Here is a 19,932-nt window from a genome sequence, read left to right on the forward strand (position 1 = left end):
AAGAATTCAGAAGCAGCTGAGCTGGTGGTTCTGATTTGGGATCTTTGATTAGTTGCACTAAAGAAGCTGGTCAGGGCCTCAATCTTCTGAAAGCTTGGCTGGGGCCAGAGGATAGGTTTCCAGATGGCTTGCTCCCATGCTGCTGGTTTTGTGAGGAGGCCTCCATTCTTCCTGGTATGGGCCTCTCCATGGGCTGCTTGGGTGACCTCACAACATGGTGGCCCACTTCCCCTCAAGTGAGCAATCTAAGAGAAACCAAGGCAGAAAACACTTGTCTTTTATCACCTATGATTGGAATTCCACACCACGAGTTCCACTGCATCCTTCTGTGGTCAGCTCTGTTCAGTGTGAGAGGCAAACACACGAAGACATGACACCAGGAGATAAGTGCCATGAGGGGGTCATTTTGGAAGTTGGCCACTTCCGCAAATAAGAGTTGATTAGTAGATTGGCTAGAAAATAAGTGTTTTGCATTCCATGATAATTATCAATCAGCTTCAGAAAACATTTCCCTTTTTCATCCTTGGTTACCTGGAGCAGAAGGTTATGATGCAGATAAATACATAAATGTTTTAAAAGTATGTATCAATAAAGTATTAAGAGTTAAATATCAGGGTACCTGGGTAGCACAGTGTGTTGAGGGTCTCTTGGTTTCAGCTTGTCCTGTGACAGGCTCTGTGCTCACAGATTCTCTCTCTCCTTCTTTCTCTGCCCCTCCCACTCATGATCTCTCTCAAATAAATAAATAAATTTTTTTAAAAAAAGAGTTATATATCAACACTTACTAGCTTTTTTTTTTTTAGATGAGAAGTGTTAAATACTTTATTTAGTATTATACATAAACCACACTAAAATGTCTTTCATTAAGAAAGAGGCAACATTTGAGATGCAGGGAATTTTTATTTATTTAATTTTTTTTAAATGCAGGGAATTTTAATTAAATTGGCATAGTTAAGGGAAAAAAGTGGACACTGCCAGCTTATCTTCTCATCTTCAACCCTTGCCTTTATCAGGCTAATGAACACAACCTGAAACACAGCTGAGTCTTGGTTCTGAGACAGTGAAGGGATTTCCTCAGTATTTAAATATATGAATATAGGGGCGCCTGGGTGGCTCAGTGGATTAAGCCGCTGCCTTCGGCTCAGGCCATGATCTCGGTGTCCTGGGATCGAGCCCCACATCAGGCCCTCTGCTCAGCAGGGAGCCTGCTTCCCCCTCTGTCTCTGCCTGCCTCTCTGCCTACTTGTGATCTCTCTCTCTGTCAAATAAAATAAATAAAATCTTTAAAATAAATAAATAAATAAATAAATAAATAAATAAATGAATATAACCAGTTATATAAATCTAAATATAAAACCAGTCTCCTATAAGTTTAGAGATGGCATTTACCACCTCTGTGAAAAGCTGAACATTACTAATCAATTCCGACCATATTTTTAGAAGGGGAAAATTGACAGCGTTTGCTGAACCAGAATTACTATCAAGGTTCAAAAGCTGATCATATTCATTTAACCACAAGCCCATCTTATTTAAATCAGGACTGTCCAAAAGAAATTGTCTATCGGCCATTCATGATCTGAATTCTGGTGCATGAATCATCTGAACACCTAAAAAAAGTCATGAGTCATTTTTGTTTTAAACTAAGTAAGGCGATGGCCAACTATTACTCCTTAGTAGATTTTTTGAGATAAGCTATCAAGTCTGTTCTTTCCCCTGTCTTCTTAATGCCAGTGAAGATAATTTGTGTCCCAGGATATACTTCTTGGGATTCTCCAAATACTCCATCAGTGTCTCCTCTCCCCAGGTCATGTCTTTATTCTTTATTCTTGTTGGCATCCGTGTAAGAAAATCCAGGGGCCTGGCCTGGCCTGTCTTTCGGCCAAATAAACCATGGAGATTTGGCCCAGTCTTGTGCTTGCCTCCCTTTTCCACGGCGTGGCACTGGGCACACTTCTGAACAAAAATCTTCTTGCCCTTCTCAACATCACCCTTTTTAAGTCGCTCTTCCGTCGCTCACGAAACGAAGGTGCCCGCTCGCAAGCCGGACGTCCCGCTCTCTAACACTTACTAGCCTTTTTAAAATAAGCATTTATACAACACATATATCTGGATCTGGCTCCTCACATTAAAGACATTTAATTTAATTCACCCGATTCCTCTATTCTCTTTCCACAATCAGTGTTACCTTTAGATAGTAATCAGAAAAAAAAAAATCACAGATACCCATTAGCTCTTAGATGCTCTCTCCCATCTCAGACTGCCTGCCCACGACAATCCACTTCTCACCAAGACAAGCAACCCCAGGCTCTCCTTCCATCTATGTCCCTCTGCATCTCCTAACTGTCCCTGTGTGTCCAGGGCACCCACTCTCATACTGCACCTGTGGGAGTGGAGTGAGTTAGGCAGAATCTGAGATCGGCCCAGACTCTACCAACGTGCACAGAGAAATGTAGCTTCACACAGGATTTTCTATTTTCCTCACTTTAGCCCTCCCGGCTCCTGTCCCTAGCCACCATGCCTGTCTTTGGAGAAGCTACCTAGAATGGTTAATTTCATAGGTCAACCTGACTGGGTCATGGAGTGCCCGGATATTCGGTGAAACATTATCTCTGAGTGTGTCTGGATGAGATGAGCATTTGAGTTGGTGCACTGAGTGAAGCAGATGGTCCTCCCCGATGTGGTGGGCATCACCCAATCTGTTGAGGGCTGGATAGAACAAAAAGATGGAGGAAGGGAGAATTCACTGCCCATGTGACTATTGAGCTGGGACATTAGTCTTCTCCTACCCTTGGACTGGGACTTCCACTGTTGGTGCTCCTGGTTCTCAGGACTTCGGACTCAAACTGGAACTATGTCACTGGCTTTCGTGGCCCTCCAGCTTGCAGATGGATGTCATGAGGATTCTCAGCCTTCATAAGAGCATGAGCCTAGTTCTTACCATAAAGCTCTCTCCCTCCCACCCTGTACTATTGGCTCTGTTTCTCTGGAGAACCCTGACGAACACGCTGCTTCAATTTATTGTTTGTTTTCCCTTGGATGCCCCAGGACTATATTCCTTCTTCTCCTTCAAACAGGAGTTACACAGACAGAGACAGAAATCTCTGCCTGCCCTGGATGCAGCTGGGAGCCCCTTCTGCTGCTTGGGTTACTTCTCAGACTGGAAGTCCTGTAACTTTCAGGTTGCCATTCGGAAGTTACTGTGTTCTACAGCTCCCTCCTCTACGCATGGCAACATCACTATGCACTTTCTTCCCTCTTGGAAGGAGTTAGTGGCAAGTCAGTGAATTTCTCATTTCACTCCCTGCATCTTGTTCTCTTCCCTGGAGACTTTGACTTGGGCCTGGCAGGCTTTCGGACACTTCGGCTTGGCTCTCTATCACACCCGCCCCCGGCGCCCCTGGAGGCCACGCCTGCTGGTTGTTCTTGAGCCTCCAGCTGCACCTGTGGCCAGGACCCCCACACTGCACCGGCTAGGATGCCAGGCTCTGGGGTCGCAACCCGGCGCCTTGCTCAGGCCCCCATCCACCGGCTCTGGGACCCTTGTAGCCTTCTTCCTCCTGTCCTGCCTTGTGCCCTGCCTTTCTCCAGGTAGCCCACAGTTGTTCTCATGAGAATCCAAATGCCCTCCCCACGTTGGCAGGCGACTCCTGGATTAGTGGCTGCAGCGATCGCCCCGGCCTTTCGCCTTGCTGCTCCTCACTCCCATACCTGGGACTAAAAAAGTTCCCTGCGCATGCTCTCTCGGCTCTGGGCCTGCGCACCTATGGCCGCCCCTCCTGTTCTTCCACCATCTGCCACAACAGCCTCTGCTTCTCCCTCCAGCAGAAGTGACCAGTCCGTTGTGAACTGGCCTGGCCATATGCCCAAACTCGCTGGGACGCTGAATGTACGTGGGCGCTGCATCTGGTGCCTAATTCCAGTTTCTGGCGTGTGGTAGGTCCTCAAAAATAGTTGTTGATGTAATACATTGCATGGCTTTTCAGTATGGGCAAAGTTTTGTGGCTGGGTGTCTGGCCCGTGGAGTTTGAAAATCACAGGTCTTATTTTTTTATCTGCTGTAAGTTTGTAGATAAAAATGAAAGTATGTATGTCAGTAGACTATAAAATACTTGAATGTGACTCTTACAACTTAAAAATTTCAAAATAAATATTTTAAATTCCAAATAATATCTGGATTGATGGGTTTATGTATTGCTCCAAGACAGGTAATGTTGTATGTTTTGCTTTTTGCCACATTTATAGTTACGGTTGATATTTAAGCCTCATGAAATGTTGACAGCCTGAGTAATTTACTATTTCTCTTATAGAAATAATTGTGAGGAGCATTATGTGTTTGTTGTTAAAAAAAAAAACACAACAATGCAGAAAATTCAAATAAAGAATGAAATGAAATGAAATACCACCATGCAGAGATAGTTTTTTATTTCTTTTTAATTAACATATAATAACACGTTTATTAACATATAATTATTTGTTTCAGGGGTACAGGTCTGTGATTCATCAGTCTTACACAATTCACAGCACTCACCATAGCAAACACCCTCCCCAGTGTCCATCCCCCAGCCACCCCATCCCTCCCACGGCCCTCCCCTCCAGCAATCCTCAGTTTGTTTCCTGAGATTAAGAGTCTCTTATGGTTTGTCTCCCTCTCTGATTTCATCTTGTTTCATTTTTCCTTCCCTTCCCCTATGATCCTCTGTCTTCTCAAATTCCTCTTATCAGTGAGATCGTATGATAATTATTTTTCTCTGATGGACTTATCTAGCTTAGCATAATACCGTTTTCTTTTATTTCTTAAAGATTTATTTATTTCTTTAAGAGAGCCTATTCCCCATCTCTCTCTGCTTGCCTCTGGGGTGTGGGGGGAGAGGAAAGGGCAGAGGGACAGGGAGAGAATCTCAAGCGGACTCCCCACTAAGCAGGGAGCCTGACATGGGGCTCAATCCCAGAACCCTGGGATCATGACCTGAGCTGAGATCAGGAGTCCCATGCTTTACCTAAAGTCTGAGCCACCCAGGCATCCCCAGAGATAGTTTTCTAAACATCTCTCTACACACAGACTATTTTACATAAATATTTTTGTTCAATAATATATGGAGGGGCGCCTGGGTGGCTCAGTGGGTTGGGCCGCTGCCTTCGGCTTAGGTCATGATCTCAGGGTCCTGGGATCGAGTCCCGCATCGGGCTCTCTGCTCAGCAGGGAGCCTGCTTCCTCCTCTCTCTCTCTGTCTGCCTCTCTGCCTCTCTCTCAAATAAATAAATAAAAATCTTTAAAAAAAAATAATATATGGAAATCTACCTCCTTATAAAAATGATATCCTGTTTTTACTCCATAGACCAAGAAATACCTTGGGAAGCATCTCTTATTTCACCTGCTTCTCCTGCTTTTTTCTTAAATTCCTTAAAATCAGAGTCCAGCTTTACAGGAAAATCGAACTTTTCCAATCAAATGGTATTCAGTGAACGATTAGTATGTGCCTGCCCTTTGGGGAGAGAAAGAGTGGAGTAAAGCGTGACTCCCAATCGGTTGGATGTGCAGTGGCACGTGGAGACACAGCAGGTGTAGCGCACTTGGAGAATTTAAGGCACACACGTGCCAGTCCATGTCCGTCCCCTGTCCGGTGCATCTGGAGGCACTCCTGGAGAAGGATATCCAAAGTAAACTCGCAGCCGGGCCTAGGCACCTTTTTGTCCTTTCAGACTTCTGGTACCATCCGTGGCTTTGATCATGTCTCTCTTTCCTCAAATCCCCATGTCTTCTCTAATAACACCTGGCCAAGGGGACACCCAAAAAAGGCAAGACCATAAGATGGAAAGCCTCTCTCTGAGGCTCTCTGAAGATGAGCTGGAATCTGTTACTCAAGTCCCTTCCCAAACTTCTTACAGATCACTTTTAAAGTTCTGCAGTAAGGAGGCGCGACTTCCCGTTTAGCTGCGGAGTGCAGTCTGCACAGTGGCTTTCACGTTCGTGCCTTTTGGATGACCTGGTTGGCAAGTGGCACGTCCAACTTCCTGTTCCCATGTTTCTCCACGCCCGACAGAATGGCGTGTAAGCGGTACCACGCAACTGTATGGTTAGTGTCTTCTATCATCTTACCCTCCCCAGGTGGTAGCCAGCCGCCTTGTGCAAGCAAGGTATGACTCTCGGCCAGGGAGGAAGCTGAGCTCCCCATCCCCCACCTCCCAAGAAGGCTGCTGGCAAGCACAATGCCAGACCTGCTACCTGATTTCACCCCCTTGGGTCAAGTGCGTGTACTGTACCTAAATCAAGAGGATGCAGTTATTATGGGGAAACCCGTAAAGCTACATTTTCAGGGTGTTTTTGCAATTAAAAAAATTAAACTGAACTATGTGGAACCTTTGGTAAATTCTGGAGAGAAATCACCTTACAGCGAGGCTGCCCTTGCTCTGCTGTGTCCCTGGGGTTGAGATAGAATAGGAACAGGACTCAGGGCCCCTCCTCAAACCTTAAAGTGATGCAACTATACTGTAAAGTGAAAAGTCCCTAAAAGAAAATTCATGAATCTGTGTTTCTTGAGCAATATATTTTACAGGAATGCAGAAAAGAGGACATCAGCTTCAAAGAGAGAGTGAGCCCCTGCAAAAAACTAGTGAGATGCAGACCAAACCAGTCTGCACCAGGGCGGACCCCCCCCCACCCCATGCTGGAGTCAGAGTCTGTGCAGTGAGCACTGGAAGTACCCACAAGTTACCTTTTCCTCTTTTATTTTTTTACTCTTTAAAAAGATTTTATTTATTTATTTGACAGAGATCACAAGTAGGCAGAGAGGCAGGCAGAGAGAGATGGGGAAGTAGGCTCCCTGCTGCGCATAGAACCCGATGCGAGGCTGTGAGGCTGGATCCCAGGACCCTGGGATCATGACCAGAGCTGAAGGGAGAGGCTTTAACCCACTGAGGCACCCAGGCACCCCATACCTTTCCCTCTTTTAAATGCTAAAAGTCATGTCCAGGGGTGGAGATTTAACATGCTAATGAGACAGGCAATGTATGGAAAGCATAATGTCAAAGTAGGAAAGAGCCAGGAAGCTCTACAAGCTTTAACTTCTACAAGCTTAACCTCACCCTTTTCTCATCTCAGTTTCTTTCTTTTCTTTTCTTTTCTTTTCTTTCTTTCTTTCTTTATTTATTTATTTGACAGAAACAAGGAGAGAAGGGATACAAGCAGGGGCAGAGGGAGAGGGAGAAGCAGGCTTCCTGCTAAGCAGGGAGTCCCATGGAGGGCTGGATCCCAGGACTCTGGGATCATGACCTGAGCAAAGGCAGACTGAGTCACTCAGGCGCCCTTCCCATCTTAAGTCTAAGAAACTCTCCATGACCTCTCCTCCCGGGGTCCTGGAGCATAAGCCCCCAGTAAAGCCTTGCCTAAAACTCCTATTTGGCCTCTTTCCTTTCTTCCCTTCCCTCTTCCTCCTCCCCCTTTCCCTCTCCCCTCCCTTCCTTCCCTTTCTTCTTTTTTTCATTTTTATTTTTAAGTAGACTCCATCCCCAAGGCTGGGCTTAAACTCACAACACTGAGATCAAGAGTCCAAGGCTCTGCAGACTGGCCACCCAGGCAATCCCCCCTCTTTTTAAAAAGATTTTATTTTTCCGGGGCGCCTGGGTGGCTCAGTGGGTTAGGCCACTGCCTTCGGCTCGGGTCATGATCTCAGCGTCCTGGGATCGAGTCCCGCATCGGGCTCTCTGCTCAGCGGGAAGTCTGCTTCCTCCTCTCTCTCTGCCTGCCTCTCTGCCTACTTGTGATCTCTCTCTGTCAAATAAATAAATAAAATCTTTAAAAATAAAAAAATAAAAAAATAAAAAGATTTTATTTTTAAGTAATCTCTACACCCAATGTGGAACCACAACTCACAACTCACGAGATCAAAAGCTGCTTCCTCAGCAAGGTCTACATTAGCCACACTATGGAAAGAACCTAGATGTCCATGAACAGATGAATGGATCAAGAAGATGTGGTATAGGGGCGCCTGGGTGGCTCAGTTGGTTGGACGACTGCCTTCGGCTCAGGTCATGATCCTGGAGTCCCGGGATCGAGTCCCACATCGGGCTCCCAGCTCCATGGGGAGTCTGCTTCTCCCTCTGACCTTCTCCTTGCTCATGTTTTCTCTCACTGTCTCTCTCTCAAATAAATAAATAAAATCTTTAAAAAAAAAAAAAAAGAAGATGTGGTATATCTACACAATGGAATACTATGCAGCCATCAAAAGAAATGAAATCTTGCCATTTGCGACAACGTGAATGGAACTAGAGCGTATCATGCTTAGCGAAATAAGTCAGTCAGAGAAAGACAACTATCATATGATCTCCCTGATGTGAGGAAGTGGTGATGCAACATGGGGGCTTAAGTGGGTAGGGGAAGAATAAATGAAACAAGATGGGATTGGGAGGGAGACAAACCATAAGTGACTCTTAATCTCACAAAACAAACTGAGGGTTGCTGGGGGGAGGGGGCTTGGGAGAGGGGGGTGGGGTTATAGACACTGGGAGGGTATGTGCTATGGTGAGTGCTGTGAAGTGTGTAAACCTGGCGATTCACAGACCTGTACCCCCGGGGATAAAAATACATTATATGTTTATAAAAAACCAAAACCAAACCAAAACAAAACAAAAAACAACAACAAAAAAAGCTGCTTCCTCTTCCAACTGAGCCTGCCAGGCGCTCCCTCTTGTCAATTTCTATCCCTTAGCTCAAGGATCGGGTTCAGAAGCAGGGTAAACCCTGGTCCCAAGACCTTGCCCTGTTGCTTATTCCCTGTCTCAGCTGGGAGCCCCCGAGGGGCCCAAGTGTGCTGCTTGGCAGTTGACCCCAGCTCCCCCTTCCCGCCGTTCACATCCAGTCACCAAGCCTTGCAGACTGGGTCTTCTAAAGTGCTCCTGGTTCCCTTTCCCCCTCTTCCTGCAACCACTGGCTTAGTCAAGGTCATTTCTTATAGTCTGATGAAACTGCCCTCTTCTGGGTTCCCATCCCCGGCTTTGTGTCCCTCCACACTCTGTCAGAGCTGCTGGAGGGGTCTGCACAAAGGTGCCCTCAATGGTGATTGCTTAGAATGTTTCCCTTTTGCCCTCCGCTCCTCAGGAGGATGGGCTTCCCTGTGCTCCAGGCTCTGCCACCCACAGCTCACACTCGGGCCTCTGGCGTGCAGCTTCCTGCATGCACCAAGAAGAACCTGAAAGCATGTGCCGGATGTGGGTATGCCCAACTCTGATCTAGCAGAGCCAGGGACAAGCTATAGAGAAGAGAAGAAAGCAGATACACAAGAAATGAAGGTCTCCATTCCTCAGCTTTCTTAGAACTCATAGTATTCCCTGGTGCCCCTGGGAGTACTTGGAGCCACTGGCTTATCCAAGTGCTGGAGGGGAAATCTGAGTCTGGGTCAGTGTACCCGCTGCCTAACAGAACACCGCCAAGTATCATCTAAAAGGGTTTGGGTGGCTGGAAGAGGGAGACTTTTATGGGTCAGATTTACTAGAAACAGAGAAAGGAAAACACTAACAGAGTGTTAAATTGTCAGATGTTCCAAAAATATTTGTGCTAAGCCTCAGATCTTTGTGTGTCGTGGAATGACTATTGGTATTCCTAGTTTCTTGTGGTCAGCACGGTTTTAATTATGGTGATGGCAAACACAATGTGCTGTGTTTTTTTGAAATAGTTTTCTGGGTGGCTCAGTCAGTTGAGCACCTGCCTTTGGCTCAAGTCATGATCTTGAGGTCCTGGGATGGAGATCCGTTTCAGGCTCCCTGCTCCGTGGGGAGTCTGCTTCTCCCTCTCCCTTGCCCACCAATCCTCCTGCTTGCACTCTTTCTCTCAAATAAATAAATTTAAAACTTTTTTTTTCTTGAAGACTTAAGGGTGTCACACAATAAATCATTAATGGAGAACAGGAATTTTAACAGTATGCTACCATAATAGGAATAAAAAGCTGCCCTGATCAAGTGATATCAATATTCTGGTAACTTATCCTTCAAAAACTGTTCAACTGACATGCCAAAAATGACATGAGGATTTTCAGTCGAAAACATTAAGGACTTCTGCAAACTGAGCCCCTTCAAGCTATCCATAACCTAGAGTATGTTAACATAAAATGGTGTTTACTATAGCTGGTTTCTAGGTGACCCATGAGTCAGCTGTGTTCACAGTGTTCTAGAAGCTTCTGTCCTATGTGATGAAATATTTAGAGGTCACTGCATTCTGAGTTCCACACAACGAGGACACTGGGAGTCTGGATCCTCCAGTCTGCAAGTGCCTTCTCCTGTGGCTGGTGGGCCCCACTACGTGGCAGCCAGAGCCCCAGCTCCAGGCGTCCTGGCCTGGGGCCTTGAAGGTAAGTTACATTAGAAAGTTTCCTTTACATAAAAGACACAAAGGCAAAAAGTGTCCTTTCTCCACTCATCCCTCCCCTTCTTTTTGATCCCCAAGCCATGGACAAAAGGGCAGCTATGTATTCAGGCTTTAGTTTTACAAAGAAACGCACAGTCTTTGGCCTTTCCAGGGAGGAACCAGCTTCTGCACACTGCTGGGTGTTTGTCCCAGGAAAGGCGGAGGGGGCTCAAGAGAACACGGCAAGGGCCAGTGGGTGGTTCTGAGGGGAGTTCCTCTGGCTTCTTCCCTTCTGCTACGTTGAAGGCCTTTTGTTCCCTCAGCTAGAATTTGCATGTGGTGGGAATCCACAGCCTGGGGTGACCCAAGACAGACTTGTGGTTTCTCCTGGGAAAGTACTTAAAGGCATCTGACCATCCAGTGACAAACGAAGCCTAGAATTGTATACATTTCTTGAAACATCCTGTTGGGGGGTGGGTGGGGCAGGATTTTTACTAGGATGCAAACCTGGTCAGGCATGTCACAGATTGGGCCTAGATGTCTTCATGGAATTGGCTAAATATTGCAAACTCAGCTTTACTGCCCCTCTCCTAAATGTCTCCCCGCTTCTTGCTGCCCCTGATCTCCCTCTCCCGCTTTACCACCTCTCCTCCTCCTCCGGCCCTTCGCCACCTCCCTCCTCCTCTCCCCCCTCCCCCACCCCAACTTTCCTCCACCTCCCTCCCCCCTTCTCCTCCTCCTCTGCCTCCTCTCCCACCGCCCCCCTCCTCAGTTACCCTCCCCCACCCTTTCTTTTCAGATGGGATATTTAGGATTTACCTTAATAATAGACTAATTGCCTTAAATTTTCCATTTTTCTTTCTGAGTGAGGGCTCCTACTGATGTTTCAGGGAGAGATCCCTTGTTTACAAAGGAAATATGAATTTGAACTGCTGCACTCCCCTCCTGTGGATATAAACTCACCAGTTTTTGCCAAAAATGTATGCTAAGTTATGCCATTTGTTATCCCCGCTTCATCATTCACACAATATAGGAATCTAGTTACTGAAAACTGTGAATGTGAATGGTGTGTAAACATTTCATCCACAGAACTCCCCTAATGATCCAGCTTTTCCCCAAGGGAACAACTGGAAGGGTCTTTCTTCTCCTTAACCACTTGGACACAATCAGGTATATGTGTGCTTGGCTTCCAGATGTGGTGGTGTTGGGGTTTTGGAATATAGGTGAGGTTCAGTGGGGTAGGTCTGGAGCAGACGACCAAGAAGGAATTCTGGAGACGTCTATGGTGTAAATAGGTGGTTTATTAAAGCACAGGGGACAGGGCCCCTGGCAGGAAGAGGGGCTGCCCCGGGCTGTGAGGCGTGGCTGATTATATACTATGGGGTTGGGGGAGGTAAGAGAAAGGGAGGTTTTTGAAAAGATTTTCATCTGTTAAAGACTCACAGGATACACAGGGGCCTGGCGATTGTCAAATTAAGGTTTTTTTTTTCCCTCTAGCAGGGCATTAACATTAAGATAGCTGGGAGCTTCCTAGAGGAACATTACACTTTGCCGGGTTCAGGTATCTGTCAATGGGCCATGGATGATAAGGACTTTTAATCTATCCACATTCCCTTCTGGAATGTAGGCCTTTGGTAGAAAGGCTTTGTTCTTGTAAATTGCTAAACCTTTTGTAAATGGGGGGAGATTCCTGTCTTGCAGGATTGTAATCTCTGTAAATCAACTGTTTGTTTTTCCTTAAGGGCAGCCAGGAGTGCCTGAGGAATGTCACATACATCCCATGGGAGGGGGTGGGGGTTGTGGGGTGTCAGCTCCTGCTTTGTCCTCAGCTTGCCTTCTGTTCCCATTGGTATTGTGCTCATGTACATGGGTTACATGTAATATGGCCGATCTTCTATGGTGACTGCTGGGGCTTTCTGGGTGGTCAGTGTTAATAGATGGCTGACCAGCAGAGTTGGTAGGTGTGGGCACTTCCTCCCATTCCTGGTGATGCTGGGCCTGTGGGGCTGGGCTGGGCTGGGTGGTTCTTCCCCTGGCTTTGCTCCAAGGATCACGGATAGGGAGCAGGCCGGTAGGCTCACTCCTCCAATCCAGACTGTTGAGTAAGTAAAGGAATTTAACTTATCCCAGGGCAAAGCTGACTTCCTTACTATTATCCCATCCATGTGCTCTGAAGTGGCCTGAATAACCCTGTTCATCTCTGTGCTTCTGAGACTCTTACATCCATGCCAGACTTCAAAAAATTGTTGATTTTATCTTATTTTAGAACTGTTCAGATTTTGCACTTCTTCTTAGGTAAATCTTTATAGGTTGTCTTTTTCTAGAATTTGGCCTTGTCATCTGGGTTTTCTAATTTGTGGAACAGCATCTGATTGTTCATAATATTTCCTTAGACTCCTTTTTATTTTAATGTCCCCTCTTTGATATTATTTTCATCTTTTCTCTTTTTTTTTTTTCTTAGTTTCAATAAAGGTTTGCCCATGGGGTCAATCTTTTCCAGGTTCAGCAGGTAAGATACAGTGCCACAGCACTCTCAGAGAAATGGAGGGTCCTCAAAAAGTTAAAAATAGAACTACCTATGGCCTAGCAATTCTATCACTAGGTATTTACCCAAAGGATACAAAAGTACAGATTCAAAGGGGGCACAGACACCCAAATGTTTATAGCAGCATTATCCACAATTGCCAAAATATGGAAAGAGCCCAAATGTCTATCGACAGATGAATGGATAAAGAAGATGTGAAAAAAGAATGGAATCTTGCCATTTGGGATGACGTGGATGGAGCCACAGTGTATTAGGCTAAGTGAAAGAAGTCAATCAGAGAAAGACAAATACCATATGATCTCACTCATATGTGGAATTTAAGAAAGAAAGCAGATGAACATATGGGAAGGAGGAAAAAAAGAAAAGGAGAGAGGGAAGCAAACTGTAAGAGACTCTTACCGATAGAGAACAAACAGGGTTGATGGAGGTGGGAAGAGAATGAGCTACACGGGTGATGGGTATTAAAGAGGTCACTTGTAATGATGGGGTTGTTGTACGCAGGGGATGAATCACTGAATTCTACTCCTGAAACCAGTACTGCACTGTATGTTCACTAACTAGGATTTAAATAAAAATTTGAAAAAGAAATAAAAACGTGTATTGTTTCAGAAAAATGATAGGATGTTCAGAACCTGAAACATTCTTGGTTAATTGTTAGTACATAAATCTTTTCATGAGCTAGGTGTTCATTACTGTTGAAGAAATGTGAAAATACAAGAAATAACACCAGGCTCTAGAAAACAAAAAACAAAGAACAACCCTCTAGCCTCAATACAAAGAACAGATATGTGTAAGTAGCATTTAAGAAATCTCATTGGGGGGCGCCTGGGTGGCTCAGTGGGTTAAAGCCTCTGCCTTCGGCTCAGGTCATGATCCCAGGGTCATGGGATCGAGCCCCGCATCGGGGTCTCTGCTCAGCGGGTAGCCTGCTTCCTCCTCTCTCTCTGCCTGCTTCTCTGCCTACTTGTGATCTCTGTCTGTCAAATAAATAAATAAAATCTTTAAAAAAAAAAAAAAAAAAAAAAAAAAAAAAAAAAAAAAAAAAAAAAAGAAATCTCATTGGGACAAAAGATGTTCAGCTTCACACATACTCAGATATATTAACTCCCTTAGTAAAGGCATTTTCAGATACTGAGAATGATTTATATTGGGAAATATGGTATAAACTGTGTGCTGAACTTTTTTTTTTTTTGTCCACCAGTACTTATACCTAATCTAAACAGTAATTCACTATGCTAGGACTGGAAAACTATCAAAGAGTAACAAAAAATGCAGAAATCTATGACTTATAAAAATTTTGATTAGAAAATTGTATTTCCAGGCCATTTTCAAATAATAATCTGACATAGGATTTATATCCAAATAATCTAAATTTTGGGATAATCTGAATTTAAAAATCATATTTCTGGACCATTTTGAAGAAAAAATTGCCATAATATGTATATCCAGAAAATGCCACAATTTGAATATGGATTTAAAATTTTTTAGAAAATATATGGTGAAGAATTCATGTCCAAAACCTTCCCAAGATTTAGGAGATTTGGATAAAATATTTTATTTTTGCACCATTTTGGAGGGAAAATATGGCATGTGATTATGTCCAAAAATACATTTTGGGAACATTTGAATGAGAAGTCATCTTTCTAAACCATTTTGGGGGGCACCTGGGTGGCTTAGTGGGTTAAAGCCTCTGCCTTCAGCTCAGGTCATGGTCTCAGTCAGGGTCCTGGGATGGGGCTGTCATTGGGCTCCTTGCTCAGCAGGGATCCTGCTTCCCCCACCTTCTGCCTGCTTCTCTGCCTACTTGTGATCTCTCTCTCTGTCAAATAAATAAATAAAGTCTTTAATAAAACTAATTTAAAAAGAGTCTAAACCATTTTGGAAGGAAAAAAGTGTCATGGGACTCATATCTAAAGAACCCACTTTATGGGAAAAAAAAACTGCATTTTGGAATGAATTTAGGTTTTTGGTTTTTTGTTTTTAAAGATTTTATTTATTTATTTGACAGGCAGAGATCACAAGTAGGCAGAAGCAGAGACGGAGAAGCGGGCTCTTTGCTGAGCAGAGAGCTCGATGTGAGGCTTGATCCCAGAACCCTGGGATCATGACCTGAGCAGAAGACAGAGGCTTTAACCCACTGAGCCACCGAGGCGCCCCAGAATGAATTTAGGTTTAAAAATATGTTTGAGGGCCACTTTATAAGAAAATATGCCACAGGACTTACATCTAACAAACCTCATGATATTAGTAAATTTTAATAAAAAATATTATTTTATGGCCATTTGCAAGGAATAACCTGGCACAGGGCCTACCAAAAAATCCTCCTACCAGTTGAGGACATTTGGATGAAATGTCACATTTTTAGACCACTCTGGAAGACAATCTGGCACAGAAATTATGTCCTCCCCGGAGAAAACCCCACCAAAAAACTAATTGAGCCAATGTGAAAAATCACATTTCCAGGTCTTTTGAAGAAAAGTCTTGCATAATACTTATGTCCAAAAGATACCAAGATTTGAGTGAATTTGGGTCAGAAATCACATGTTTGGCATAATTTAGAAAAAGAAAATCCAATGTAGGACCTAGTTTCAATAAGACCCCAAATTTGAACAGATGTAGATGAAAATATCACATTAGCGGGGCATCTGGGACAAATATGTGGCATATGACTTATTTCCCAAAGCTCCATTATTTATATGAAGTTGGATTTTAAAAATCATGTTTCTTGTCCATTTGGGAGGACAATTTGATGAATTTGTGCCCTCCAAAACCAATGATTTGAATGAGTTTGGATGAGAAAGTGTATTTCTAGGTAGTTTGTTAAAATAATGTAGCATAGAATTTATAACCACACTACCCTCCAGTCTGAGCATACTTAGATGGAAAGTCATACCTTTTTGTCATCTTAGAAAAGTCTGGTGGGGGTGCCTGGTAGCTCCATTGAGCCTTTGACTCAGGTCAAGATCCCATGGTCCTGCATATTAGGATCCTCCTCCTCCCTTTCCCTTTGTTCCCCGCTGCCCTCTCCCTGCCCTCTCTCTCAAATAAATAAATCTTTTTTTTTTTTTTAAGATTATTTATTTATTTATTTATTTATTTGACAGACAGAGATCACAAGTAGGCAGAGAGGCAGGCAGAGAGAGAGGAGGAAGCAGGCTCCCTGCGGAGCAGAGAGCCTGATGCGGGGCTCGATCCCAGGACCCTGGGATCATGACCTGCGCTGAAGGCAGTGGCTTAACCCACTGAGCCACCAATCTTAAAAAGAGAGAGAGAGAGAGAAAAGTTTGGCATATGAATTATTCCCAAAACCCATAAAACTTAATAAATTTGGATGAAAAACTGTATCTCCAAGATCATGGTGTAGTATTACAGACAGAAAATCCCACTTATTGTGCTAATTTGAATGAAAAACATCTTTCTAGGCCATTTTAGAAGAAAATCCAAGTGTATAAGTTTAGATGCAAAACTTAAACTCTGCATGAATTTGTATGAAAAGCTGCATTTCTTGGGCTATTTTGGAAGAAAATTCTGCTGTAGGGCTTCTGTTCCTGAAATGCTACTGATTATTGCTCTAGCTTTAGTAAGTTTTGAAACTGGAAGTGTAGTCTTTTAACTTAGCTCTTATTTTCTAAAAATATGTTCTGCTTTTTAATGTAAAACATAGCACAATGGCTGTTAACATTCTCAAACTGTTTTCCCCAACCCTCCCTCCATTGGTTAATCTTGGAGATCTTCCCATGTCAGAACATAATGATGCTTCTCATTCTTTGACAATATACAGCATCTTGTTCTATTTACGCATGGTTTACTTTAATTAGTTCCTCTATTGGTGAATGTTTCTTCTTTACTAAAACTTGAAGTTACTATTGCACTGAAGAACTCATGGAAATCATTTCACACATACACGTGTACAGCTATCAGATAAATTCCATTGAGTTTATGGGCTCATAAGGGGAATATGAATTTATAATTTTGGTAGATATCACTATGTTGCCCACTGTAACTTGTGCCAATTTATATTCCCAAGACTAACACCTAAGTGTCCCTGTTTCCATAGTCTATTACAAGAGTATGTTTTCAACTTTTGGAATTTTGGCCAGTCTGACAGGTCTGTCTTGCTGTGTGGCTTTCATTTGTATCTTCATTGACATTAAGGACATTTTCAAATGAAAAAAGACTTCGTACACTGTGATCTGAATCTGATCATACAGTCAGTGTATTTTTTGTTGATTTTATTTTATTTATTTTCTTAAAGATTTTTATTTATTTATTTGACAGACAGAGATCTCAAGTAGGCAGAGAGGCAGGCAGAGAGAGAGAGGGAAGAAGGCTCTCTGCTGAGCAGAGAGCCCCACGCAGGGCTTGATTCCAGGACCCTGAGATCATGACCTGAGCCAAAGGCAGAGGCTTAACCCACTGAGCCACCCAGGCACCCCTTTCGTTGATTTTTAAAACTCCGTTTCCAGAGATATCTTGTAGGTCTCTTTATATTATGGAATAACTTCAGTGTATGTCCCTCCAGTTTGTCTTTGGTTTTGGCTGAAGGTGTGGGTTGTCTTGCAGAATTTATTTTTGTGTAGCAAAACTCGACCTATTTTCACTATGGCTTCAAGATTTCGAGTCATAGTTAGAAAAGTCAGTCTTATTTATTTATTTATTTTTAAGATTTTATTTATTTATTTGACAGACAGAGATCACAAGTAGGCAGAGAGGCAGGCAGAGAGGAGGAAGCAGGCTCCCCCGCTGAGCAGACAGCCCAATGCGAATCTTGATCCCAGGACCCTGGGATCATGACCTGAGCTGAAGGCAGAAGCTTTAACCCACTGAGCCACCCAGGTGCCCCATGTTTCAAAGGTGTTAAAATTATCTATTGCTATATAACAGCAATGCTAAAATTTAGGGCTTAAGACAATTTGTGATCATCCCTCACAGTTCCATAGACTGACTGAGTTCAGCTGAATGGTTCTCTCTTGAGGTGTGAAGGTGCAGCAGAAGGGGGTTTCCAAGACAGCTCTATCATGTAACTGCAGCTGACGTTAACTGTCGGCTAGCTGAGCTAGGGCTATTGACCAGAATACCTCGATGAGGTCTCTCAGTGTGGCTTTTTTTCACAGCACGAAAATGGGAATCAGTGTAGAAACCATAAGGTTTTTTCATGAACTAGCATTAGAAGTCCCATAATTTCACTTCTCCTATATTCTATTGATTAAGCAAATCCCTAAGGCCAATCCAGATCCATGGGGAGAGTAATTAGACTCTTTCTCTCTCACACACGCACACACACACACATAAGTGAAGGAATTGATAATAAGCATCTCTGAGACTATCTGCACCATCTACCATCTGAACACCAAACTTCATGTCCATCCCATGTGAAACACACACTCATCCCTAAGACCCTCAAAGTCTTATTTCATTATGGCATTGACTCAAAAGTTCAGAATCTTGTTATCTAACCCATGTTCAAGCATAGATGATTCTTTATCTGAAGACTTGAGAGCTGAAGACATGTATCTGACATGGTGTTGATTTGGGGATAAAATATCACCACAATAAATGGTTCTATTTAAAAAAAATGGAGAAATGACAGATGTACACCAGTTCAGATATTTTGAAATTCAGCTGGGCACATGCCACCAGTTCCTTAATTAGTGTCCAGTATTGCTCTCTGGCAGTGATTCTCAATTGATTTTATGTCTGTGCTTATTCTTCCTTTTCTGTACAAAATAACCTATATTTGCAGCTTAGTTTTCTCTGCCTGCCTCTCTGCTTATAGAAAAGTAGGGATTTGGGGACACCTGGGTGGTTCAGTCAATTAAGCATCTGCCTTTGGCTTGGCTCGTGATCCTGGGGTTGTGGGATTGAGGTTTGTGTCTGGCTTTCTGCTCAGTGGGGAGTCTGCTTCTCCCTTGCCCCCTCTCTCTGCTCATGCTCTCTCTCAAATAAGAATCTTTAAAAAGAGGAAAAAGTAGGGTTTTTTTTCTCTGTCCTTTTCAGGACAGCCTGGTGTTTCTACTACAAACTCGTGTTTCCCATGCCTCTTACAGGAGTTGACTCCATTAGATAGAACATCTATAGAGCTCAAGTGAAGGCTCTCTCTTGTTGGGTTGCCAGGATGATGTTTTGTGTAGTTGAGCGTCTAGGAGCTATATAGTTAATCTTCTTAAATCTTAAAAAAGGGTTTATAGGATGTGAGGACGAGCAGGCTGCAACATCTGTCACCCCACTGATCGCCAGAGCTGACTCGGCTGCTCTGGCTGGCTAGGCGGGTGTCCCCTCTCTCCCTCACTGCTCCATGTGCATCTCTCCCGAAGCTGCAGCTCAGTCGAAGAGGACGACCTTCCCCGATGGAGAAGAGGACTGTTCTTTGGTCAAGGGTATATGAGTAGCTGCGCTCCCCTGCTAGAACCTCCAAACAAGCCCTCAGGGTCCCTTTGTAGGAGAACGTAGGGTAGTCAAGCTTCCAAGACTCCAGACACATCCAAGTGAGGCGCTGCGCATGGCAGTCTGCCTTTAAAGAAAGGGGGAGGTGTTTACCGCTGCGTCCTTGAGATGGGTCTTTATCTTAAAGGTGATTTTTTTGAGCAAATGGAGTTTGGACTGAAACATCATGAAAGGATGGTTAGGAGTCTTTAAATATGGCTGAATATAAACTTGCAATTGGAGAACTGCTGAGGGTGTGTGGCTAAAGGACCTTGGACCAGTTCCTGGATGGTTGGCATGGGGCCTGGGCCTGGGATGGAAAGCTGAGGAACATGACTGTAAGTTCTCTTTTTTCTAAAGATTTTATTTATTTATTAGACAGACAGAAATCACAAGTAGGGAGAAAGGAAGGCAGAGAGAGAGAGGAGGAAGCAGGCTCCCTGCTGAGCAGAGAGCCCAATGCGGACTCAATCCCGGACCCTGAGATCATGACCTGAGCTGAAGGCAGAGGCTTTAACCCACTGAGCCACCCAGGCACCCCAACATGACTGTAAGTCCTAAACCCTGGTATTCCAGGACTGATTTGGGGGAGTGGCTCCAAGAGTCTTTTCCCTGTTACTGGAGGGCT

At 44.0% G+C, this 19,932-nt stretch overlaps 1 pseudogene; it reads right to left on the bottom strand.

Annotated features, from left to right (window-relative positions):
• Positions 1 to 1,663: 1,663 nt before the first annotated feature.
• On the bottom strand, positions 1,664 to 6,173 carry LOC132022403 (cytochrome c-like; annotated as a pseudogene).
• Between the last annotated feature and the right edge of the window lie 13,759 nt (positions 6,174 to 19,932).

Source organism: Mustela nigripes, chromosome 7 (assembly GCF_022355385.1).
Source record: "Mustela nigripes isolate SB6536 chromosome 7, MUSNIG.SB6536, whole genome shotgun sequence".
Classification (NCBI taxonomy): Eukaryota; Metazoa; Chordata; class Mammalia; order Carnivora; family Mustelidae; genus Mustela; species Mustela nigripes.